Here is a 22,812-nt window from a genome sequence, read left to right as displayed (position 1 = left end):
ATATTCTATCATTTATCTGCAAACTTTTCTGAGTAGCCATCAGCAGCTTGTAATATTTAACATCCCTCACTGAACCAGGAGGAGGCTGCAAGCTGTGAATAAGGGAAGTGGCGTTGAAGAAGAAAATATGTTCATCTAAAAACGTTGGCTCCCTTAATGTAATAATTTAATGGCAATGAGTCTTAACTTCTGTTTCAAAAGAGGGCAGGAGTGTAATTCTCTTACCTTGTTTTAGGGGATGTCGTTAGCCATTCTTCATGCTTTTCAAATGTTATCAAGTAAGCTGCGATCTCCTGTGAGAAAGAGAAGAGAGAGCAGAGAGGAAGGGAGTGAGGCTTAGATATGTCATCTTTAATCACTGTTCTCTTGTGTTTGTAATACATCGCTGAGACTGCTTCATTGATATTCAGACAGTCTAACCAGCAGCACAAACACAGGAAAGACGGAGACAGGGGCCGTGCCGGGGAGCTCAGGCAGGTAAATGGAGACTGGTTAAAAAAAAAAAAGAAAAAGTAAAGTGAAAGACAGAAGTGGAATGCAGCTGAGGTCAGATCATCTTCTGAGACCATCTTTGTTATGAATGCTTTGATCAAGTTCTCCTCTGAGGACATCAAGGTGCTCTCAGGAAGATTGACATCTCTGTGTTTGAGAGCGAGCGGCTTTTAACATTTTTGGTCCGATCCTCCCCTAAATCCCTTTGATCTGCCCTTGACACTCCTCTATGGATCAATCCTCTCTTTAACCTTTGAATAATAATTACACGCCACTCTCACAATATTGACATGTGTGTGTTCTGTGTCTTAAGAAAAAAAAAGCTGTGGATCCTTGGGAGGCAGTTGTGTACAAAGAGAGCGTATAGACACAAAAGCACAAACTGCGACTGCTAGAAATAAAGATACTTCAAACACTTTCATGTTTCCCAAGCTCGCCCTGCCAACTGCTTGTGTCTGAGTGTAAGAGGGGAACACGCCATACCCGGCCATTTTCTCACCAAACTAATGGGCAGAAATAAAAGCACTTTGGATGCTGGTGGACAACCTAATGATTAACAACGACAGGCAGCAATTCACTCTTCAGCAAGAACATTTGTCAACTTCTCAGACTGTTAGAGAGAGCCAGACACAAGCTAGACACAGACCTGGTGTCATCGTCAACAAATATATGTTTTCAGTATCTAAGGATGTGCATCTCTCCTCTTGTTGGAGTGTCAACAAACCTTTATGTTGAAATATGTTGTTCAAATATTGTCTTGTGGGGTGTGTAAGGCTTGAGTTTGAGAACTTCTTCCACTGGGAAATTATGTTGTTACTTCCCACGTCCGTATGGACTGATGAATTCAGGGGTGTGACAACAACATTTTGACTGTGGTGGTGACTCAACTTTAATGCGAGCAAACAAAAATGTAGAAATGATTATTTTTAACCATTTCTGTCCCAAGTAATCATACACTTTAACTACTTACATGTACCATAAAGTTCTTTTCAAGACTAAACAACAAGATGTGTCTCCAAAAGTCACGGTAGATCGTTTTTCAAAAGTACAAAATTGAAGTAAAAGTTGCTCACAGCCAGCAGCAAAGCCCATTAAATGGTTGAAATTTAAGCTGATTGAGCAGACATCCAATTATTGATCATTAGTTGTTACAACAGGGACCGGGTGCACAAGCTGGCCGTACACCTGGGTGCAATCTTACTGTAGTGGCTATTTGACTTAGTCAACTTACAAAACTTAAATCTCAAATCAAAACCCGGCCACAGGGCACGGGGAGAGTGGATCTTACACGGTGTACAAAAAAAGTGTCAATGCCCAGTAGTATTCAGTCTTTTGATGGTTCATTGTACAACAAAAAAGCTTTGCTCAAACAAAAAGGTAGCGTCTCTTTCAAATCTCTCGGTAAAAACGGTAAAAAAGACCTCATGTGGTGCAAAACTATCAACCTATAAAAGTAAGAAACGAAATATACTAATAGCCCTATGGCATCAAAGTTAATTACCTTAAATTAAAAAACAATAAACAAATCAATTGATTAAAGTAAAAATAATCAAATATATGAAAAAATGTAAATAGCTCCAACACGTACTTTTGACTTATAGTTAAAAGTTACGACTGCCTTAAAGTTATTACTTAAGCCCCGTCTGTGTTGCACCTGGGTGTTACTTTTACGCCAACAGAGGTGTGGCAAGTTTAAATAATCAGACTATTTAGAGTAAAACAATCAGAGAAAAGTAACGGTCATGGAACTTAAAAGAAAAATCCAATGGTCGAGTGCGGGTTAATAATTAATGAAAGGGCATTAGGGCAAGCTAGAAAGAGAGAGAGAGAGTAATCCATGACTAGACACTACCTTGACAGCTAGCTAATTTTAAGGTTTATTTTGGCAGGCGATGTTTGAATTAATTATCGAGCACTCCCCTCGACTAAAATATGTCAGGCAGGAAAGCGGAGCTGTCCCCGCCCTGCAGGTGCTGAATACTGTCAGGATTTATGTAGACAAAGCAGCTAGATCTGAGCAGTCAGTGCTGTCCTCTGAACATGGGTAATTCTATCCATATATGTCAATGAGTTGGTAGCTTTATGATAATGGTTTTAGTAACACACCTCCCATCAATAACTTTTGTTTGTTTGTGTTGGTGTTTGTCAGTTTCCCAGTGAGAACATTCTTGATACAACTCTGTAAGTTTCTGGATTTGTCTCTTTCATACCTCCTGCAGATATTTCAACAGAATAGAGGGACTAAAGTGTGTTGCTTGGCACGCTCACTGCTCTGATTGGTCATGTGAACGCGTCTCAAGACCGGACGAAGCCCGGAGGGTGTAAATTGCAGTTCCCAAGTCAGTTCTAATCAAGCCCAACACAAGAGATTAGACTGACTTAGTTTATCCTTAATTGGTGCACTTGACCCCAGATTTTAGTGTTCTCTTCAGCATGAAACACAAAACAATTCTTAATATTTGGTAGCAAAATGATTCAGAAAAACTAAATGCTAGTTGTAGTTTTTGTCTCCCTCAGACAAATTTTTTGTCCCTTCAGCATTCAAACACACACTCTTCACTCCAAGAGAAGGCCCCTATTGGCTCATCAAGGCCACAAGTCACAAGTTTGCCCTGGCACAGAGACACAACACACTGGTGATAGCCTGTAGGGACACTGCAGGGCACAGCGGTGTGAGGGGTTCCCAGGCTGGCATGGGTCCCAAAAGAGTGGTTGGTTGGTAGCATGACTGGCACCATCACCTCCAGGTGCAGGCTGGGAGATAATGCTGCGTTGATGAACTTCCTGTTCTCTTGCCATAATGACCGGAGGCAGTGAAGTCGTGGCAAGATGGAGTCTTAAATTAAGTAAAGAAAGAAGAAGGGGTGAGGCTTTCAAGAGGAGCACAGGGCCGAGTGTTTGTTTTATAACCTATAACAAAATACAACAAAGGAGGGGAAAATTAATGCTTTCAAAAGAGGGTCACACTAAGATACTTAGTTCTGCATACACTTGTGAGTAAATTGGACTTACAAAGCAGCAATTAGATTAATCCCTGATATTCTGTGTTCATTTTGGGCAGGATAAACAGCAGGGGGAAGCTCCTTCAGTGACCTCTGTGCCTGCACACAGCACCCTCCATCACTCTCTTTAAAACCTAACCACAGCTCCAGCCTCAGTAGCAGGAGATAAAATAGTGGGCCGCATGGTCTCGTACTTAAAAATATAAAAAACAGAAGTACGCCTCCACCTCTGGCTCTCGGCGCACCCCTCCCTCTCCGAACAGATGCCAGGGATTATTCCAACCCCCCGACCAACCATAAAGGTGCAATAATCTTATGGTGAGGAAACAAACAAAAACAGACGTGCAGCCATTAAACAGCTGCAAAAGAGACAAAGTTTGCATGGGCTGCATAATGAGAGGCTAGTGTGCGTTCAGGTTGAGCAAACACGCTTGTGGTGGTTAGCGCGAGAGAGGGGTGGGGAGAGAGAAGGGGGTGGACGAGCGATGTGCCGAACACTGATGGAGCATCAAAGTCAAACCAGCAGCTGTCAATGGGCGCTGGACTCTATCTGCTGACCTCAGTGCCTCTGGCCCTGGTATTCGTCACTGGGGAAATATTCAAAGGAGGCTTTCTGTACACACAGCTACTAACTCACAGGTCAGAGTCCTGCACGTGCGAGGCTGTCTGTACTTCCTTCCTTTATGCCTCAGCCTCCCTGTTGGCATGATCCTTCCTGGGGATCCATCAGGTAATGTTGAAATACACTCTTCCAGTAAGGGCTGTTTTTCTGCACTGCTTAAACTCTCTTTCCAAGCTGGATCTAAATAAATAACAATCACCTCAAGCTGGCAGTGAACCAGAGAATGAGTATGAGCAACACCTTCTCTAATTGACACGCTGGTTGCAGGGAGAAAAAAAAAAAGGAAAGAAAGAAAGAGCCCTTTCATTTTACAGGGGAGAGAACAACCCGGAGCTGTTTGTTGTAACCCAGCCATCTCATTTGTTTCTTTTGTCTCCGTAAAAGCTGGGACACACTGTTAGCAAAAGGGGGCCGCCCCAGAACACGACGGTGCAGTCTTGCAGTTTCAGGGGCCTGATGGAGATGGAGAGGCCGGGAGTGTTTGTGTGTGTGTTTCCTGTCTGCTGTGTCACAATCAGAGGGGTCTGATTACTGGTTACCTGTCCAAGCCTGGCACGTTATTAACATGCTCTTCAGGAGGTGTCACTCCTCTACTCATCAGCGTGTTTCTGCCGCTTTAGTTCTCTCCTCTCACAGCTTTCACACACCTTCTCCAATCTGTCTCTCACTCACTCTTATTTCTTCTCCTCTTTCCTATAACTGCTGAGGTGAAAAGGAAAGCCACCGTAAGAAAATTTTCATTTTGAGATGACTGGCTTTTACTGTCTCGCCTTTCAAATGATATTGTCACTCCAGAGTACCACATTTTCTCCAGAGAGAATCAGCTTTTTGAAATGTCTACCTATTTGAAATTGTAGATGACACTAACATATTCATCCCCTTTTCAATTCTTTTGCACCACAGAGGGTGGGTGCAGGAGCAGGAGCAGGAGCAGGAAACTCTTGCAAAATAAAAACACTTGACTCGTCCAATATTGTGATTGTTACGAAATTATTCCGACAATCTCAAGAGATGCTGTTTGTCAGCCTGATCAAAAGTATTTTATTAGATTTTCAGCCAAAATTCAGTCAAACATGATGCCAGGATTTGATGGAGTTATTCCAGAGTACATTCACCATCCCGGGATCACCTGAGGCTAGATTGTTTTGCTGTTCCCTCTTATTCCCTCCCCTCGCTGGCAACTTTGATTTATGGGAGAATAGAGAGGCGTTGAGAGGACCAACGCTCCGGCATTTGGATGACAGACCTGATCACTTGAAACAACTGTCGCTGTTCCATTAGGAGGAGAGATAGGACTCTTTTGGCATTATCTCAGGACGCATCAGACACCTGTCTCTAAACACCATCCATAATGTCTCGCCTCTCCTTCTGCATCCACGGCGCATCTGACGTGACAGAAAATGAGACATAGAGAGCCTGGAGGACAGAACTCTGGGGCAGAATCCCTCCTGTGCTAAGCCTACATTTGGAAAACAACACTGACATCACTGTCTGAGGATTTAATCTTAGATTTTTAAGCTCATGATTACGAGGCACATTATGTAAAAACATAAGATTGCTGAGTCGTTCTTTGGGAGATCAGACATTTAAAACCAGACTTCATCACCCAAAAAAAAGAGAAGGATTCAACAATTACAGCATATGTCTGTCCATTACAGTATCGCTCCAGTTACAGTGGTGCTCCAGTGACACGAATGAAAAGGCTCTTATTGAATCGCTATTAGAAAATCTAACTTTAGCAACCGTATTGATTGTAGTAAAAGCTGTAGCTAATGAAATGAAAACGAGAGAGAGCAGGAAGATGCAAAAGAATAGATGGAACAAAGTCTGGTTGGAGAGGACAGTACAGCGCCTCCAGCAAGCCTCATGGTGAAGTCTGGGGAACGCAGCCTCAAAGCTTTGACCTTGCCCTGCACTTGAAAGCAGGAAGTGGATGAGAGGAGGTGGGGGGGGGCAAGTGAGGGATACGGTGAGAGGAGCCCTCCCTGATGACCTGGGTTTTGCTGTGGAGAGCCAGGTCATCTGATATTTCCTCCAGGGCAGCCCAGGAAACCAACCTGCCCAAGGCTGGGCACAAATGGACTGGTGAGGATTTGGGAGGGGGAGGTTGGAAGGAAGGAGGAGGAGGAGGAGGAGGAGGAGAAGGAGGGAGGGAGAGGTTTACTGAAGCTCTGGGCTATCACAAGATTACACCAGGAAAAAATTCAAATGCAATTAGACACAAAAGAGATAGAGACTGGCCCTAAAGAAAGGCATGGAGACGAAGGAGGAGGCCGGGGGAGTTACTGAACAGGGAAAGGATAATCAAAAAGGAGAGAGGAGGAGGAAAGTTTAAGTTTTTTTCCCCTTGACAATGATAAATGCATTTCAAAGAGGAGAAGTGTGAAGGTAGGGTGATTAAAAAAAGAACGCTTCGGTTCGATTCTGCAAGCAAAAGCGCCTCCGCTGAATCATTTTGGGTTTTTTTTTTGTTTATACTTCATGAATTCTTAATGCTCTAGCAATAATGTATCACACACTGTATCTATGTAATCTCATATGGCAATATTACTCTTTTAAGCTGGGGGAAAGTAGAGAGTAGGAAGCTTTAACCTCCAGCTCAGCTTTAAGATTGTTTGAGCACGGATCATAATGGGATGCAGTGGACTTTCTATCTAGATGGATGTCCAGGACAAGGGGAGAGGAGTGAAAGTGAGCAGGGCGAGACAGGAACAGAGACACAGGAGGGTGAGAGAAAGTGAAATAAGCAACATTAGAGCAAGGAGCTGTTGACAGCTGCACTTGGCATCTATTAAAGAGGAGTGAGCCCACTCTATGAGTCCCTGTGCTGGAGTAAAAAAGATGCCCTCTCTAGCATGCAGCTCATTAGGGCCTGCATAGGGCTCCACATGCTAAAAGAGAAGGGTGGAAGTCGCACTGTGTCCACTCTGTTGCGCCACTGTGAAGGAGCAACAGGGTTATTCAGCTCCACCTTGCCCAAAAACCTCCAAGCATGCTGTTTTTGGGAGCTGTTGCACCAGATCATTTCAAAAACAGAAAGTGCGTCATCATGGCTCACAAAATCAGACTCAGCAAAGTTACTCAGCAAACATTTTCACCTTCACCACCGAGACTCCACGTTATTCTTAAAACATACCCCAGTGCTATTGAGAATCTGTTTCTCCATCTATAAACCACCTCAGCTCCTGCAGTTCGGCCCTCTCCTGCCGTACAGGGGGTGAGGAGAGCAAGACAAACCATCCACTGGCCTACATTATACATAGTTCTGGGATCAATTTGGTATCGATCCTGGATAGCTTAGATGTTTTCCAGTAGCTGGTCAATGCCTCTCCACACATTTGTGCTTGGAATACAGGCCATAAGACTGTGCTGAACAAAAAAAAGGTGTTCTCCAGGGGAGCCTCCTCTCACTCCTCAACGCTGCACGCCTCCCTGCTCCCACAATCAATGTTACCTACAGCAGCTGCTCCGCCAGCACTCTCCTTTTTTGTTTACAATATCACTTCTATACAATATATATTGCTACACAAGCAGGAGGCTGCAATGAGAAAGAGCAGTTGCAGATCACAAAAAACAAGGTTTCTGGGTTTCTGCATGGTGGTTACAAACCAAATGTTCAGGCTTCTCAATTCGACTGAACACGCATGGCAGATTTCAAACATTGCTCTCCAACACATTCTGTAATACATCAAATCCGGGAATATCTGAATGGAGGAATGTTTTCATCTGTGGCTTGTTGACAAGGTGTAGAAGCCTTTCCAGTGGAACATCTTAACACTAATCAGAAATCAATCAAGCAGCTTTCTATAGTCATAAAGGAGTGGATTATTTAAGCGGTATGTGCTCAAAAGAACTGTGATTTTCTCATGATTTAAGGGTCTTAAGCTTGCTAAAATAACATCATAATACAGGCTTACTGAAAAAGAAAGTTCTAAGCTTTGCAAGGTCTGTCCTCGAGAGAAGACGAAAACAACTTCTAAAATTCTTGAGGTCAACTTGATCTTTTCTGAAGCATTCCAGAGAGTCGGGAAATCCTAATGCTGTCGTAACAGGGCAAAACATGAACAAGTGTTACTCAAGTTGAAATTGTTCCCACAGGTTGTAAGAGCTGGATACCATTATTCAAATGTGTTCCACCTGCTTTTGCTCTCCACACAGACCATTTTTCCAGTATGCACAGAAGCCTGGTGATACGTGATTGGTCTACATGTTTATGTAGGCTCCTCAACGCTGCTCTATAAATGCAGATAAGACTGCGTGTATCCATGGTAACATTGTTTACATATGAGATCAGCTGTTAGCAGCCCGTAGCATGTTGATGCTAAACGATGCTAGGCCCGATGTTCCCTGCGAGCTGAGGAGAAGGAGGCAAGGATGACGTGCTGGTATTGAGATGCAAGCTAAAAAAGACGACATCGACCCGTCCTTCCACCCACCGTTATGGGGAATGGAAGATCTATCTACGAAAAGGTGGACAAGCTAACCCAGCACCAGAGTAGCATCATGCTAACAGAGCTAACACCGGACACAAACTCCACATTGGAAGGATTTCACCTGCTGTGGGCGGACGGGATACAGGAGAGCAAGGCTGAACACACTGGGGAAGAAGGCCAGCTCATTTTTTTTCTATATATATTCTTGTTGAAATTCTTCTTTTTGTTTGAAACTCCATGAATTTCCCCGTTGTGGGACAAATAAAGGAGCATCTTATCTTATTGTATCTTATCTTAATAAAAGGGATAGTTGACTACAAGACTAAACATCATCATCCAGGCAACTTGACCTCAGAATTACTAGTCAGTTAAACAAGTTATTGATATTTTGTTAGTGTAGGCCTGAAATGCTGGGCATGTGTTGTGTCTGAGCAGTAGTGCAGACACCCACCACTATCAGGACAGTGATATCATGATCAGTGACAGATGGCATCTCGTCGCGAGGCGCAGTTTGACAAATTTGACTTAGAAAATGGAGATAAAGTTGAAGGTTGTTGGCAGAATTTCAGTTTCTGTTTATAAAACTAGTAAATTAGTTGTGTCTGCACATACCAATTAGAATATGTCAATTCTGAAATCAGCTACAATAAAAAGGACACATAAAAAACTGCATATTGCTTTTTTGAACCTAAATTAGACAAGGTCAGCAGAAGAAGAAAAAAGTTATATATGAATAAGCTAGAGAAGCTTATCAATGTACTGAGTAAGCAACAGTCAAATGAGAAGCTATGTCATCTGCAGTAAAGTGCATGACTTCAACAGGGACCCATATATATTTAATTCTGTATTAAAATGATATATCATATCTTTCATATACTCTTCTCTCTGTCAGTGTATCTCAGTAAACAGGTAACCGGTCTAGATACCTTTATTGCATGTATTACAGGGAAATGGTATCAGCATATTCACACATTTTCAACTCGGTATAAGTTCCTCTGCTGCTTCATCACTCTGTCTGGTGTCTCCTTTGTCCACGCTGTCATTTCTGGGTAATGTTTATGCAGCCTAGAAAAAAGTAGCATTTGCAATTAAACTGCAACTTTCCTGGTCATAGGAGAGATGTTTGATTCCCACCAGTCTGCTTGGGCCAAGCTATGGGTCTAACTTTATTTCCTTGACACAAACTTATAATAAACTGCATATTATTTGTGATATTATGTTCTGACTTGTGCAAAAAGTTTGTGGGATTTGACACATTTTCATTGCTCACTAAACTTAAGGAGAAAACCTTTACTGCATTAATTCTCATTATGTCATAGTTTCAGAGAGTACTCTGCGCTCCTCTGACGCTGTGTTTGTAAGGGACAGGACACTCTGTCTCTTTTCCACCTACTAAACCTCATGATAGGAAACTGCAGCCCTATGCTGAGGCAAAACAGGACGGACAGGGAGAGAGAGAGAGAGGAGCTGGGAGAGGGAGCTGGCATGAGACAGGATTGTTTTGGCTTTAGTGTCATGGCTGCTGTCTGGGATGTTCGTGAGGGGATGTAATTATTTGGCCTTCAGGGACCACCTTGGTCAGCTACTGCCTCCTACACTGTAACAACACACACCTGTGCATGCTGTCTCATATTTGCATTTCTACATACCTATGCTTACATAGGGACGGAACAGGAGAGGAAGAAGAGACGTAGCAGCAAAGACAGAAAGGATAAGTGGGGGAGGAAAACGGAGAGCTCAAGCAGCAGAAGAGAAACCTGGAGGACTCAACAGAAGATTTTATGTGGGAATGGATCTACAGCATGTTGTGTGTGTGGACGCTCTGAGTTAGAATGGACATAAAGTTTACTGAGATGAAATACATCCATCTTTGTCAGCCATAATTAGGCATCACTGTGACCCTCTGGTTGCTGCTATGGAGGTGTGTGCGTGTGCCTGCTGATGTAAAGCCCATATGGGACCTCCTACTGCTGTACCCTTGAGAGATGTATCTTGTGTAATGATTCTATTACACCTCTCTTTTCTTCTTCTATCTCTCCCTCTCTCTCTCCCCTTCCCTCAGGCTCTAACTTCTGGCAAGACTTTAAGACAAGTTGGAGGCTGGATGGAAATATGGAGCACTACATTAGTAAACAGGGCAAAAAAAAGTGTGTATGCGTGTGCACGCTGATGCATTGTGGAGCTCTGCAGGGAGCGGCGGGAAGCATCCAGGTTCACTTCCTGGCGCCCCGTGGCTGTCTGACCTCTGGCGTCCACGCCGCATGTCCTCTTCATCATCTATGCAGCAGGATGTCTGTTTCCCCCCCTGCTGACAGCCCAACCAAGGAGAACGGAGAGTGGCTGGGCCTCCATGATGTTAACCTTACTGGAGCCCCACTGCAGAGACTCCAGACTGTTACCCCACTCTGCTGCTGAACTTTTCTCCCTCTCAAACTCAACTTCTGCTCACCAAAAATGGGGAAAACCCACATTAACAGTGAAACTCACTGAATGAGAATGTTCTCTTAGTGTCTCCTCTCTTACTTTACTTCCTTCTCTGTCATCGATTTGGACAGACAGCAGGAATTGAAAGAGCCGTGTCAGATTGTACCTCCAAAAGCTGCCAGGTCTGTTTGACTTTTGATGTAATTTACCAATTTGATAAAGCGAGCAGATATAAATGCGAAATTTGTTGCCTTCTTCTGCTTTGTGTGAGCAAGATATTGCGGCGAAAAATCCACTGAGAGGACATTAAATGTCATCTAAATATAATTGAGGTGTGAGTTCTCTCTATGGAGACATTGTAGGAATCTAAGCATTACGTCTTCAAATATCATCCAAATTTCCATAAAAAGTCAAGGAGCGACTGAATCATGCATAAATGAAGTGGCGGTGAGATCTAGAAGGTCACTGTTCACTTCATATCAATCATCTGTTGTCAGGTTTCATTTTCAAACTCCTGCAGGACCAATCCAGACAAGGCATGAGGCGGGGGGAGACTCCCCTGTATCCATGAGAGGCAGAAAAGGAGCAGAGTTCTGTCTCATGTGAGCCTGAAAGCCTATTTATTTCAGGCTCCAGAATCAATTAATGCCTGCATTATCCTCTGGATTCCACTATTCAGGGCAGCCAAATGACTGGGGCACCCTTGCATGAAACCAATTTCTAACTTTCAATCCGAGACACACCCGAGAACCACCTACAGGCCTTCCTCCAACACTGCAGAATATTCCTCTCATGGAGCATGCACGTGTGGTGAGCATGTGGTGCAAATATGCGTGTGTGCATAAGCAGCATGCTGTGAGAGAATATGTGAGGTTATGCAAAGTTTATAGTGTTTGGATCAGCGTGTTCTCAATGCGCAGCTACAGTGAAAGGGAGTTTGAATACAAACATCCAGAATGTTCTGACAGGAGAACAAATTGTGACACACAAACTAAAGCCTGCTCGCCACGTCCGTGTCAGAGGCAGGAAGAGAGGAGGCGAAGGGAGAGGACGGGGAAGGAGGAGGAGGTGGTGGTGGTGGGGGAGAGGAGGACCAAAAAGAAACAAGTTGAAGAAGAGGCAGATTATGTGTGAAAGGGCAAAATGTTATGCCTTTAATCGACTACAGTATGTGTCGTGAAGAGAAACAGGATGAGATATTGAGCCCACACGGTCCGTCCACAGAGAATGACACACACTCGGATCTGGAGACGGAGAGGAAAGACATGAAGACAAGACAAGTCTGGAAATTCACCAAAGGGATGGCCAAGATCTCAAGCTCAGGCCAATTAGCCGGCAGAAACTCTTTTTTCCCCTGCTACTCGTCAGCATGAAAGGATCACCCTTTTGTCTGTCCGACTCATGCCTTTATCCTTTATTGCTACAGCCTGTACACATGCAGTCTGCACACACACACACACACACACAGAGCCCTTTAATTCTTACATGAACAAGTTACATTCCTGCAACTCCCTTTTACTGCTCCTGTCATCTCTCTGTACGCCTGTCAGCACACACATGTCCATTCACAACACACACACACATATGAACGCTGACTGTACATACTGGCACACAAACAGTATCAGTCAAATCCTCATATGAACCGCTCTCATTTTATCTCCTCTCAGCTCCTGCCATCTCGCTGACTGATGTGATTGTTAGTTCTGGAGGAGGGCTCTCTTTAATTGAAGTGTGTGTGTATGTGTGTGTGTGACTATCTGTCCAGTGCATCACCCGGCCATGGCTGGTATTGTTTGGCCTATCAGACAAGCTGTCAAGGGCTCTCTCCCCCCCCCCCCCCCCCTCTCTCTCTCTCTCTCTCTCTCTCTCTCTCTCTCTCTCTCTCTCTCGTTCCCTCTCTCCTGGCTCTCTGCCCCTTTGTGTTCATGTTACAATAACGGGAATGTGGGACTGTGAAGGTCACAGACGCCTGAAGTCAAACCAGCTTGCGGGCATACATGTTTTCGCAGACCCCAAACACCAGACATCTATGTAACACAAACCATCCACACGAGCTACAGTCAATGACCACTCAGCCTCTGATAATCAGGAAATTCAAGGTCATTTTCACCAAACTGAAGCTTCCAAACGCTTAAGTGCATCCGTGCAGCTGTATAGGTTTCACTTGCACTTTGTTTTTCCACTGAGCTAACTTTTCCTCAACTTTTCTGCTTCTATCTGCATACTCCCATCTGCCTTGTGTGCATTATCAGTCTCACATCTCTCTCCCTCTTAAAGTTTGGCCCCGTCGAGAGGGGGAAACGCAGGCTGCTCTTTGTGAATGCTGCTCTCTGCAGACGGTGGGGAATCGATCAGCCAGACGCTCCAATGGCCTCCTCCTTTGTGAGGCCAGTCTGGCTCTGAGCAGCTCCCCTCTGTTTATCTCCCTCACGTCGCTCTCTGGCTACATGCTCTTAATTAAACATGCCGCACGGCTATTAATTGTCAACCAGATTCAATTTGTTCCCTGGGCACACTGTGAATGGGCCTCTCCGCCCAGAACAAAGGTGTCCGAACAGCCATGTCAGGGTTGAACAAAAGGCTCAAGGCATCACTTCTACCCCCCCCCCTCCAAAGCTGGAGTTGCAGGCAGTCATTGAGTGAGGTGTTATCCCGGCAGCTTTCCAGGCAGGTGTTCGAGGGATGTTCAGAGGAAAGCGCCTTGTACTTGGCCTCGCAATCTATTTCCCCACCTAGTGATATGCAGGCAGAAACAAAGCACTCCATCAGAATTTAGCCGCTGTACGTTTGCAAGCTGTCATAATGCTTTTACTTTCACAAATACCCTTTTGAAAATACCCGAAATCGGCCTCATTTTTAAACCTTGTTAGGTTTTTTTTTTTCAGCTTTTTTTATACCTGGTAACACTTTTGACGAATTGTGCAAACAAACAAATAAATAAATAAATAACCCAATGACTGCTAAGATGAATCTGGGAGTAAGCAGCTGCCAAGGTATAATATAATTCATAGCCATGCATCAATGTTACCGGAGACTGCTCCAGCACCCAGCCAGAACCCACAGAGCCAGGTGCCAACACATCCATCCCCTCGCAATTCCCTCATCCGTCCCACCTCTCAGTCACTCCAGTCAATGCTTCCTCCCTCAAAAAAACAAAAACGAACCTACACCTCTGTGCCCCAGCTGGTGCCAAAGAGGCCTGGCTGGTGCTATTGTGTCACTGCCTAAACCTCTCTACAATACAACGATTAACCTGCCCCCTCTGTGCCTCCTATGTCTCACGCAGAGCAGATGCCAAACACAGAGCTGTCCATGTACACTCACATAGAGACACCTTAACACAGCCTCTTCAAACAACTGACACAATCACACAATACTGACTGTTGTGTGAAGCCTAGTTACTTCCGAGGGCCTCTGTGAGTCAAGCTTGTTAGAAAGAAACTGTGTTTATCTAATTTGGCATCCTCAAAGAATTAAAGGGTTAACAACTTTAATTTGAAACTGTAGAGGCCGGGAAGTCTGGGTTTTGATTGATATCTGCCTTGCTCTGAACACAACAGCAGCAAATGTATGAATGAAGTGTTTGTGAATCATCTGAGTCTGAATCAGAAGAGGAGCAGAAGCCCTGCCTTCTGAATTGTTTCAACTGGTGACTGAAAAGGGAGGTACAAACTGCTATGCTATTCAGATTCAGATTCAGAATACTGTATTAGTCCCAGAAGGGCAATTCAGTTTTACAGTCAACCTGTCCATAGTACAAAATATACAGTAAAGGAAATAAATTACACGTCGTGACATCAGCAACTACCACAACCAGTGACCGTACAGCAGAGCGGGATGCTTGGTAGTTCTCAATTTATTCTGCCTTTGGTGCATCAAAGTTAGCATACACTTTAAAAATGTTAGAACACAGACTGTATAGTATCTGTGATATCACCCATACGTTTCTGAATGGGTCTTTTGAAGCCAAACAAAGGCAGCCATCTTTGTGGAACTTTGTCCTGACTCAGCCTAACTATCTTCATGTATGTTTATTTTTGTGTATGCAATGTTTATAGATTTTTGCAAAGATAAAGTACTTTAAATATTGAGTAGATTACTTGAGTGGCTTTTGTATCATAGCCTCCCCTTTGTGCTTTACAGGGGCTGTGTTTGGCACTTGAGGCAACGTCATGTTAGGTAGAGCTCTGAGAGTGAGTGACAGAGAGCACTGGTATGCTTCCTCTAAACCCATGGTTATTCATTAGTGTTTCATTGATTGGTAAATATGTTTTGGTCCTGACTGCTAGTGCCTTGACAAATTTACTATTCACTGTGTTTTTGAATTTTAGTACACCTTTTTCTATGAAACTGATAGCAATTGTAGCCATTTTTGGGACTGGGTTATCCCTAATGACCAGATATTCTTCCACTGGTTTCTTGTGTTTATATATGGTCTGTTTGGGATGTGTTACTGAGCCCCTTCTTTTGATATGTGATTCTTTGGATTTGGGTTTTTTCTTTTTTTTTTTATACTTTTTTTAATTTGTTTTCATTTTAGAAAACAATTATAGTCCAATACATAAACACACAAACATTTTCAGGGGCATTTCTAGTATGCGAGTCCTCCCTCTTTGTCATTTCGAAACAGTTCAGTTATTTGTTGTTCTCACTTTCTGTGTATGTGGTCCATTTCCTCCAGTTCTTGTCATGGGTATGTCCTCTGAGCTATAGTTGGTACATCAGCTTTTCCATTTCCTAGATATCCTGAATGATTTCAAACCAGTGCTCTTTCTTCGGGGGTTCTGCTTTGTACCAGTTTCTGGTTATAGCTTTTTTACTGGCTATGAGTAAAATTTTAATCAGATACCTGTGGATTTGGGATTTTTCACCTGAAAGTTTTGTTGCGTAATGTGAGAATCACTTCCTGTATTTAAGAGGCACAACTGGCTATTACCTACATCGCTGAGGAAGGCTTTGTGCTGAAACACGGATTGAATAGTTGAAAAGGACATTTAGAGTGCTGACTTTTCTCTGTTTAATTTTTCAATGCCCGAGGTTGCTGCTTGGTCATGGTCATGGATTTGGTGCTAAATTATAGTTTCAGTAACTAAACTCCCAAAGCTGAGAAAAGAGAACCGTGGTCAACACTGAGTCTGTAATCAGTAACCAACAAACAGCTGTGGGCTAGGCTAACACTGAGTGTTACCAGCCCAATTACTGCCTTATTATTATTACTGTTCCTATGATTGGCTACGGAAATTTATTGTTTTATTTTGACATGCTTGCTACTCCATGCCAAATTAAAACCAAATGTCATATTGGTTTCAGAAACTTAAACAGCAAAATGTCAAATACGGGTTGAAACTTTTTGTTGACACTTTTCTGTAACACCGAATCACTCCAAAGTGAAAGCTTATTGTTGAATTCGGATCTGTTGATGCTTCCTTAAAATAATTCTATATTCTTATTGCCAAATGTATCAAGTCAAAAAAACATAGCCCTACTGGAGTAAGAAATATATTATTGTGTAGAAAGCCTTGTTCAAACACTGGGTCGTGGAATATTTAATGAGAGTCAGGCGAAGGTGCTATATAGAGAGGAGATCTTTTCCCCAGTGTGCCTCTGTGTCTGCCTTTTCAGCAATCCCAATATTTCGCTGCTGGTGAACTCACTGAGCAGTTGAGGAATTACTTATTTAAAAGATAAGGTTTCCTCTGTTGTCAGCAAAAAGCGCCTCTTGTCCATAACGGGAGAAAACCAATGCAGTGTGAAATCAAAGGTCACCCGGAGACAAATAGCACTAACAGGCGAGAGCAGGGGTGACAAACGCTCCTCTCTCTGTGCTCACCAAATTAATTAAGAGTGGAGATTCAACATGGCATCTCCAACACAAAAGAGAACAAGCCGCCTTGTTGTTGTTTCAGTAAGACTTTTAAAAGAGTGAACACAATCCTCATTCTACTCTGTTGTAATCAAAGCATGTTTACCTGTGTCTCTCAAATGACTCTCTCATTGAATGTTTTATATGGCAGCTTTAAGCAGTCATTGATCTCAATCTGGGCCTTGAGATGCCTCCATTGAGCTTGCGTCAGCCTCACAACTCAGCCTGCCTTCAGCCCTGGATCCTCAGGGCGATGCATTAAACGCCTTACTCCAGGCAGCCTGCTAATCCGCAGCATTCGCAGGTGTCTCTGTCTGGCCGTGACCACGAGATAAGCCCAAGCCTGGAGGAGACAGCAGCGAGCAATAGGCATAAAGTGCACATTTGAGTGTGCCTTTTGCATCCGGCCCGCAGTCAGTCACCCAGTTGAGGAGATGGGCTACAAAACAGCAGGTCTGAGACCAAGCCCCGGATAATGACATCTCATCTGGGAACAGCGAGCGAGAAAACATCTGCATCCCCTTATCTCTGCAATGGCTGCACTGTCGAAACGGCACACCGATCATTTACTGGTTTACAATACAGTAAGCTGCTGCCTGATGTTCTTTCACAGATCAGTGTTGTGGAAATGTTTACACAGAACAAGAAACTTGTCTTGGCCTTTAATAGATAAGCATAAAAAGCAAGCTAACCCGCCTAAGGCACAGATCAGGGTGCACTCACCTAGCATTGATCCCAGTCAACCAATTGTAGGCCATAAATTCTCTTAAAGTGGGGTTTAATACATCCAGAAAGTAATAATGAGAAGTTTTAATGTTGACCAGGATCATTGTACTCAATCTATTTAACTAGCATTGAAATAGCAGCAACAACGCTTTACAAGGTACCTAAATACAGTCAAGGGCTTGAGCCAGGAGGATGAATTTTATTTTGTTAAATGTGGATTGCTCTCATTTTGGGCCAATTAATTCCACCAGAAATTCTGGACAGAAGGCTTTACAGAAATAAATGTTTGGTTAATTAGATTTACTACCAAGGGCAGTTAGTTATTGCTACATAATGTCCTACAAATAAATTGCATTTATAAATGCTGAATTTATATTGTACAAACAATGAGAGGCCTATGCCCTTGATGTTGGTAAAATATGTAATGGGGAGCACAGCACTAAGTCAGAGTGTACCAATCACGTGTAAGGTCATGTTCAGCTGCAGCTTTTGGCCTTTTAATGGTCATTTATTGTTCATCAAGTGTGTGTGTGTTTCTCTGAGTGTGTGTGCTAATGCTTGCAGGGGTCTATGTGTGTGTGTTTTATGTGTTCTTTCCCCCCAGCGGGAGGCAGCACCACCCTGGCCTCGCTGCCTCCACCCACTCATCCATCCCACGTCTTGTCTAATTAAACATCGTTAACATTCATCCCAAGGTCTTATGCAGATGAGCACAGAGGGAATGTGGTGCACTGCGCAATAAGAAAACAACTTGGGGGGGTGGGTTGGGGGGGTGGCAGAGAGGTGAGCAAAGGGATGAGATGGGGTTGTATCCGAATTGAGACGTGCATGGATATCTCCGATTTGACCTCATTCATCAATTAATTACCGCCATTAGTAGGAGGTGATGTGGAACCAAAGCTGAAATCACTGCACCGTGGCGTCTCCTCCGCCAGTTTGTTGACTGTGTGCGTGCGGGCATATATGTATGACAGACAGGCAGCCATTAATCTGAGAGCAAGGTGTGTTTAAGTGTGTGTGCACCTACAGTGTGACCACAAACGCAGACAGATAGACAAACTGATGGGCATCCAGTCAAACATTGCCATGGGTGTATCCTCAACGGAGCTGTGATCACAGCACAGGCCTGTCATGCGGCTGTCACTCTATCACTCGCAGTCACACACGCAACACGCCATCACAACATACCACCCTGCAGCTGTGGTAACGCCTCAGACTGTATGATCCCATCTTTAAAGACTCAATTTGTCCATTTTTAGCTCGTGGAGCCCCGGAGTCACAGGTGGGAGAGAGGAATATTAGCTCAAAGCACAAACTCAATGCCCCAAATTAGCACAGAGGACAACCTCATGTGCATGGAAAAACAAGGAGATAATAAGTCGAGCATTTTCACAACAGCCAGTGTGTATGTGATACCTAAAGCTAAAAAGGTTATGAGTGCAGTCTGGTGTAAAGACTTCATGTCAGTTCATTTTACCCAACAGCTATTTTTCACATATTGTGGAGATACCAACTAACATTTCAGCCATTCAAATGACACATAAAAGCCATAAAGCTGCCATTAGCTTTGCATGCATTGTACAAAGATCTCAACGGGAGTACACTATGCGAGTGCAGGTGCATTTGTCAGGGATAGAGACAGGGATTGTGCAGTAGCCTGGGCATGAATGGCACCTTGCAGTATTCAATCCAGGAGACTAAAATGGGTTTAGGAGGCAGTAGAAGCTGTTATGGTCTGAGGGAGTGCCTGCCAGGGCAGTGGGGCGGGTGTGGCAGCAAGGCTATGAGTTATGCGCGTCGCACATGAACTCATATTTTGAGGCCAGGCTGATGGTCGGCCATGCACGGCAGCACAGCACAGCACTTCCTAAGATCCTGTTTGTAACTGTCTGTGGAACAAGAGCCCGAGGGAGGCGCCTGCTTAAACTCACTCACCTTCACCGCCAGCCTCAGATCCATCTTCTTGCATGGCATGCATCCTACATGCACTTATGCACACATGCACTAACAACACAGTACACACACAGAGAGGAGGTACGAAGGCAAACACACACAGGCGTGGCACAAGCTGTGTGCAAACACAGGGTCAACACTCCACATGTGGGCCTTTGCAAAAATAAATAGTCCTCCTCAAAGGACTGGTGTCAAATGGGCATGCATGAAAAAGCACAAAAAGCACTTTCCCGGTGTGCATATCTGAAGCACGACAGCCAAGGTCAGTCCAAATCCTCTTCCTTGAATCACCTTCAAGGATCAACAACTTTTGTACGGTCCTTTCCATAAACATGTTACGCTACTTGAGTTTCAGTTATTCTTACTGAGGGAAAAACTCATTGTGTGCTAGAAAACAGTGCCGTAGCAATGACTGAAAGGAGGGGGGCGCTGTGCAGACAGTCAAGTATTGGCAGTGAGGGTGAGCAGGCGGGCTCAGGAAACAATGATGAAGTGCAGCATTAGTGCGGTGATTAACTCCTTTTCCCACTCTTCCTCCTCTCGTTCAGTCCCATTTCCTCCCACTGCTGCTGAACGGGGAGTGGGGTAGGGGTGGGGAGGGGGTCTGATCAGCGTGTGAAATTCCCTTGACACACCGTCCATCTGTGTGTGTGAGCTAGGAAGCCAGCAGGCCTTCTTCACCAGCATGCTGCCGGGATCCCTCCTCGACGTCTCTCCATTACAAACCTCTCCTCTCAGGCTCTCAACACAGCGCTGAAACTTTGATGAGATAGTGCTCCATTTGGCATGACATGATTTTAACATGCTACAGAGAATGAGTGTATAAAACAACAAGTCTAACAACTTGGATCTATGCGCCATACAAATGCAACGGAATAAATTTTGGATGGAAGCGAAGGCAATCTTGCTGTTTCTGAATCCTATCTCACACACTTTCTCTTTTCCCACTGAGGTCTACAATGTACAAGCTGTAAAATACTGGGGATGCTGTGATCTTTACAAGCTACGCCTGAAAGAGGAACACCATGTAGAAAACCCCTGATGAGAGTCATCATTCTTTGTTTTTCAGTGTTACTACGCTGGACCAGCAGGGGCCTGTCTGGACTTTTTTTTCTCACTGGGGTAGCCAAAATGGGATTCTGATTTAAACACTGGTTGTATGTATGTCCACCCAGTAAGAAACATATTCACTAACCCTTACTCTTTGTATAATCATACTTAACACCTGAACTTATACATAACAATATAATTCAGTTGATACATTCCTGTCTTGACTTCAGAGATCGGCACTATACAAATCGTCTCGCTTATTTTGTCTGAGAAGTCAAAGGAAGATGTCTCTCGAAAAGTCACAGTTCAAAGTAACAACAGCAAAAAGTGCAAAACTGAAATGCCACACTAACTAATAAGAGTCTGTTGCAACACAGCCCAAAACTCAAGTTTCACATCTACATGGGCAGATAGCCAATAAGAATGTTGGTTTATGCGATGGCACCTGCGGTGGCCAATTAGTTTTTTAGGGGCCCAAGCCACTACTAGTTCCCCCTGAGCACACCCCTGTACAATGTCACTAGAGGCCATTTTTGCAGCTCTCCTCATTTCCCCCCCAAATTACTCCACTGAAGTCATTTATGAAAACATAAAACATCCATCATCCTCTCCAGGGTCCCAGGATGGGGGTAACTGGAGCCACTACTAGCAGTCACTGGGCGAGAGGTGGGGTGCACACTGGACAGGTTGCCGGCCTATCCCAGGGACAACATACAGACAGACAAACCACATCTATGGGCTGTGATGGAATTCAGCAACAAACTGGACACTGGACACAGAAGACTCAGGAGACTCTGACGGCTTACGTTGAAATAGTTTATGTAGAACTTGGCCAAGGAGAAATAACATAACAGTACACAGGCAGGAGAGTGCAGTGCAATGCCAAGTCAGTTCTGACAGACAAAACCCTTGGCATGGTATTTATTCCCTCTGAAGACGACACTAAAGTTAGATAACCATGTTTGGAAAATAGGAACACAACAAGTGGGAAGAAGACCTGTGCTCTAGTTCTGGAGACAGTAAGTCGGCCATAACACATAGATAAAGACAGGAGCAGGGGGAGAGACCTTGACTACTACCCTGACACGATCTCGCCCGTAACAGATGACATAGGAAACAAGTTACTCTAAACATGACATTTAGACTGAAAGAATACAATAGTTAAACATTCTTATATACATATATATAAGACTATGAAAATTCCACGACATGGGCAATTTAGAGTGACCAACTAACCTAACATGCATGTGTTAGCACTGTGTAAGGAGAGAACACCTGGAGAGAACCCATGCATGCATGAGGAGAAGGTACAAACTCAAGAGCGAAAGGCACCAGCTGGGATTTGAACGAGGAACTTTCTTGCTGTAAGACAACAGTGCTCACCTCTGCAGCACTGTGCAGCCAAGCATTATACATAGAGCATGATATGTAATTATTAGGAATATGTTTTCTTTTAAGTAAAAATGTTAATGTTGAAAAAAAGGATGATTAAATGATAGTTACAAGCGCCCACTTTTCTGTTTTTGTTGTTCAGCCCACACTCCAGCACGACTTAAACCTTTACAGAAAAAGAACATTTTCCTCATGCTGATTTTTTTAAAGACATTTTTTAATATGTAACTCTGAGACCATGTCACTAAATGGGCTGGTCTTCTTTGCAGGAGCACAAAGAATAACAAAAGGGGAAGACCAGTCCAGCTACTACAGCCCTTTCCAAGCAGCGATCAGAGGGCCAGGTGGCTGTGGCAAATGACCTGCACTCAATGGTGCGGTAATAGCTTCACCTCTTCACCAGAGAGGCTATTCTGTGATCACATAGCCCCTACTCATATCAGATTGCATCACCAGCCGCCAAGCAGGGAAGTCCTTTTTTTCTCACAGGTGCAGAGAAAAAAAAAACAAAAAAACAATCCCAGTGGAAACCCAGCGAGCTAAAAACACAGAATGAGTCAGACTTCTGTTATTAGCAAGGCTGCAGACGCTGACTCCCTCCTCCAGATGACAATAACAGGGGCTTATAATATTCTGCCGTGTGAACCAATTTCACCCTCATTACCCATAATGCTATTGTGAGTAAACTAGTTGTGTCTTTTGCAGTCCCTATTGGATCTATTTCTATATATATTAGAAAAACATGTTTATACCACTTGGTGTTTATGCATTTTGTGCCAGCTAAAGCTGTTTTCATACCTAAAAACAGCTTCACAGCTTTAAGCCTGGGTGTGTCTTTGAACACATGACAGAGGT

General features: G+C 43.8%; 1 protein-coding gene across 1 annotated transcript in view; it reads right to left on the bottom strand.

Annotated features, from left to right (window-relative positions):
* The window catches only part of camta1a (calmodulin binding transcription activator 1a), a 262,194-nt gene that overhangs the window by 205,372 nt on the left and 34,010 nt on the right, over window positions 1-22,812 (bottom strand). The window contains exon 2 of the mRNA XM_034695093.1: window positions 226-293. The gene's annotated coding sequence lies outside the window, so the exon portion shown is untranslated. The remainder of the gene's footprint in view (window positions 1-225; window positions 294-22,812) is intronic.

This window comes from Notolabrus celidotus, chromosome 11, assembly GCF_009762535.1.
Source record: "Notolabrus celidotus isolate fNotCel1 chromosome 11, fNotCel1.pri, whole genome shotgun sequence".
Classification (NCBI taxonomy): Eukaryota; Metazoa; Chordata; class Actinopteri; order Labriformes; family Labridae; genus Notolabrus; species Notolabrus celidotus.
Note: the sequence above shows the minus strand (reverse complement) of the source record. Positions and strands in the feature narration are given on the sequence as shown.